The following is a 4,181-nucleotide window of genomic DNA, read 5'->3' as shown; positions in this document are numbered from 1 at the left end:
AGCTACTACGCAGCATAGAGACACAAAGACCCCAAAATTTCACTAATTAATTTATCTACTTCTATACTTAGTTTAATTATTTACCTCGAACGCTTAAATCTAAAATTCCCAAATGACCTAACTCCCTGAGCTGCAAGCTTGCAAATTCAAACTATAATATTAGGCACACACTTTTGTTGGTAGTCAAAGTATTGATCTTGTCCAACCAAATTGTGGGATCATCCACCGCGTAACGGAAAAAATCCAGCTTAGCCGAACGAAACCCATACGGTAACGGTGGTGATTGTTCTCCACTCAACGTCTTGGTTCCACTCGAGTGTCGAGAGTTATTCTTGGCAGATGAACTGATCCCTTCTCCTTGTTGTCTTTTTTTGCCGATGACTTTCCCTTCTCGTTAGACTAGCTTGGAAATTAATTCTCTAAACTCATGGAAAGATGCCTCGTCATCTTCAACATTTCTTTGTCAAATTCCAATTTCTCAATGCGGTACAGGTTGGTAGCCATGCTCTGATACCAAATTGATAAGAACGATAGATTGATAATGAACTCCAATTAGGACCCGTGATGAACCTTTAATACAATTCTCAAGGAATATCTATGTTGCTCCTCTCCTTGTCTTATATATACTGCGATTAGTAACGAAATAATAAGAAGGAAAAAACAAGATATAAGAGCTTAGCTACTGATAGACGTAATACATAAGATGAGATAAAGATAACACAACTAAGAGAACTACAGCTAGGATAGATAATCTTTGCATTGATCCTTCTCTTCCTTGATAATCTCCTTAGCAATCTGATCATCTGCTGCTTCCCTCATATCCAAGTATCGTGGAATAGGATCATGAGGTTGCCCGAGTGTCCTACGTGGAGTGCTATGTTCACTACCCATGCCCGAGACGAGATGAGACAGCAAATCAGCGACCACTTCTGAGGATTGAATCAGTGGTAGACATGGAAGGACCAGACGCCTGGGAAAAAGGCAATGACGTGAAATCAGATGATTCATTACTTGTAAATGTACCAAAAGAAGCACTGTCATATGGTAATTCCCGCAGATCAGCATCACCATCCAAAAACTGCACCACTTGCTTCATACTAGGCCTAGCAGCTGGTATTGAATGTGAGCAAAATAGGCCTAGTTTCAAAACCAATTCCATTTCCTCCACCATATAATTACCTTCTAATCTTGGATCACTAGCATCAAGGATATCTCCTTTGCTCCAGCACTCAGCCACCCAATCAACCAAAATCACCCGTTCAGGCGATCCCAAGCCCTCTATTGGCTCTATTGGCTTCCTTCCACAAGCCACTTCCAGCATGAAAGCCCCAAAAGCAAACACATCACTGGAAGTGGTTGCTCTTCCTGTTCTGTAAATCTCCGGAGCCAAATAACCCACAGTCCCAACCACACGGGTGGTTTGGGAATTGGTTCCATGGTCGTGTAATCTTGCAAGCCCAAAATCTCCTAGCCTTCCATTTAATTCAGCATCCAATAGAATATTGCTTGATTTTACATCTCGGTGCAGAACAACCTGTTCCCACTCTTCATGGAGGTAAAGAAGTGCAGATGCTACTCCTCTGATGATTCTATAGAGTTGAACCCAGTTAAGGTTTGGTTTTTCATTGCTATACAAGAACTTGTCAAGGCTTCCATTGGGCATATAATCATACACCAAGATGAGTTCTCCCCTTCGCCGGCAATAACCCAGTAGCTGCACCAAGTTTCTATGCCTCAATCTTCCCATGCTAAGGATCTCAGCCACAAATTCCTTCATCCCCTGTTTAGAATCATGGGAGATTCTCTTTACTGCAATTTGTAGATTAGACGAAGGAAGTATTCCTCTGTAAACCTTTCCAAACCCTCCTACTCCAATAACCTCTGTGTCTTTGAAACCTTTGGTTGCTTTGTGGAGATTCTTATAGCTGAACCTGTGGGGACCGTACTCCTCTTCCCAATCTTCTCGTAGTTCTTCATATTTCTTCCTCCTCAAAATGTAAACAGCAGCTCCAGCGACGGTTATAAGCACAACTGCAACTGCTATGAGAGAAATCATGATGACGGGGCTTGATTTCTCTTTCCTTTTCCTCTGTTCGGGAATTGAAGGAAGGCTTGAAATATTAAGGCTTTGTGCTGGTCCACTTTTATTAAAGCTCCACCCCAGAATGTAATGGTCACTCCCAATTGTACCTGTGGCTGAAGAGAAACCAACATACATGGATTCCAAGAGAATTTCAGACAAATCAATGGGTGTTGACAACAGAGCCCGGTCTGGTTTTGGGATTGTAGTTGGGGCGAGTGTTACATTCACTAACTTCTCTGCATCATCATAGTCTATCCAAAGATGCATTGGATTCCCACTCATGAGATCCAAGCTTATATTCTTCCCTTCTTCATTGGAAAAATACGTTGCAGGAGTTGATTGATTTGATATCATGCCGTTCACATCGACTCCCACATGATTCTCTGTAATATCTAAGAATTCAGGGTCGGGAACAGTATCAAGCTCGATGGCCAAGATGTGGTTTGTTGGAAGGCCGTCATTTGAATCATTGAAAAGGCCCAGATACCCATTTGCTAGAGCATGGGTGAAGTTTGTGGAGGGACTGATGGTGAAGGCAATGCCATGACCGCCAAGATTTGGCAAATGAGGAACCATGGCAAACACAAAGTTAGTAGAAAATGAAAGAGATGATGAACTTGTGTTGAACTTTATTGGAAACTGATAGAAAGCCCGACCAACTTGTTGGCGTGAAAGATTGTTGGTTAGCTGCAAAATACCATTATTGTGGTCGATTCCTGCCATTCCATCAAGACGCAGATCGGCTTCAAGGAAGCCATTGTAGATGAATTCGTTTTCATCTTGTGCAAGGGCCAAGGAAATACAGGAAACATAGAGAAGTAGTATCAGAAAATGAACTATTGCCATTGCAAAATGAGGGGAGAAAAAAAACTCTCTTTGTAGACAGAAGAAGGCTTTTATTTGTTTAAACATCCCAAACTCCTGACAAATGGCACAGGTAATTAATGACCAAATAATTAAGGTAGGGAATTAAATCCGACTAAACATGACAAATTTTCTGTTTAAGCTAAACTTGCAGTATCTGTGTACTGTTCACATAGTCATGGCCGCCGGCAGCCAAAATGTGAACAACAAATAGGCCATATGCACCACACTTGTTGCCACCTATGTTGACTAATGACTATAATTTGAAAGATTCATCCAATTAAATAACTAATGATTATAGTTTGAGGGAAATTTCTGTTCAAAAAAAAAAAAACACCACGCTTGCTGCCACTTATGTTGACTAATGACTATAATTTGAAAGATTCATCCAATTAATTAACTATTTGGAGGAAATTTCTGTCTTAAAAAAAACCTCTTGGAGATTGTCGGTAAAACAAATAGCCTGGCATTTATCAAAATAAACAAATCTCCCACCAAATAGGACAGGTTTGGTCAATGTCAAAACTCCATTTATTTAATTTAATTTTTTTTTTTTTTTTTTTTCAAACTAGAAGGATAGAAAATTGATTTTCCAGTACCTTCTTGAATAAAGTCTTAATTTGCTTCATACATATATATATATATATGAAAGAAAGGGATGTTTTGGATGTTAGTTTCATGGAATGGAATTATATATATATATATATATATATATATATATATATGAAAGAAAGGGATGTTTTGGATGTTAGTTTCATGGAATGGAATTGCGCCCAAAATGTCAAAGGCGTAACATCACTTTCAAGGTCAAGGGGTTTGGCATAATGTGGATAAAAGATCGAAAAGAATTCATTGTAAAAGAAAAAAATTGGATAAAAGAAAAGAAGTAATTCTCTATAAATAAAAGTTGCTATATATTACATTTTAATTCCGTAAAAGTTGCTATATATTGCATGTCGATGTGACTATTTTAATTAATTTTTTATTTGTTAACAATAAGTAATTTAAAAGTTAAAAGGAGCTGTCACGTTATTATTGTGAAATAAAAATATAATTATTGTTAATTTTTTATTTTATTTTATTTTTTTTACCTTTAACGTATTTAGGTCATAAATGGGTTAATGTTGTTTATTTTTATAAATGGGTCAATTGACCCGTTTATGACCCGATTCATAACTTTCAATTTTTTTTTTTTAAAAAAATTTATTATTATTTTTTTAAAAAAAGCTAAACG

The 4,181-nt window shown here is 37.8% G+C and overlaps 1 pseudogene; it reads right to left on the bottom strand.

The window, feature by feature from the left end:
• Positions 1 to 565: 565 nt before the first annotated feature.
• On the bottom strand, positions 566 to 2,962 carry LOC132164184 (L-type lectin-domain containing receptor kinase SIT2 pseudogene; annotated as a pseudogene).
• Between the last annotated feature and the right edge of the window lie 1,219 nt (positions 2,963 to 4,181).

Source organism: Corylus avellana, chromosome 8 (assembly GCF_965113065.1).
Source record: "Corylus avellana chromosome 8, dhCorAvel1.hap1.2, whole genome shotgun sequence".
NCBI classification, from domain to species: Eukaryota; Viridiplantae; Streptophyta; class Magnoliopsida; order Fagales; family Betulaceae; genus Corylus; species Corylus avellana.
Note: the sequence above shows the minus strand (reverse complement) of the source record. Positions and strands in the feature narration are given on the sequence as shown.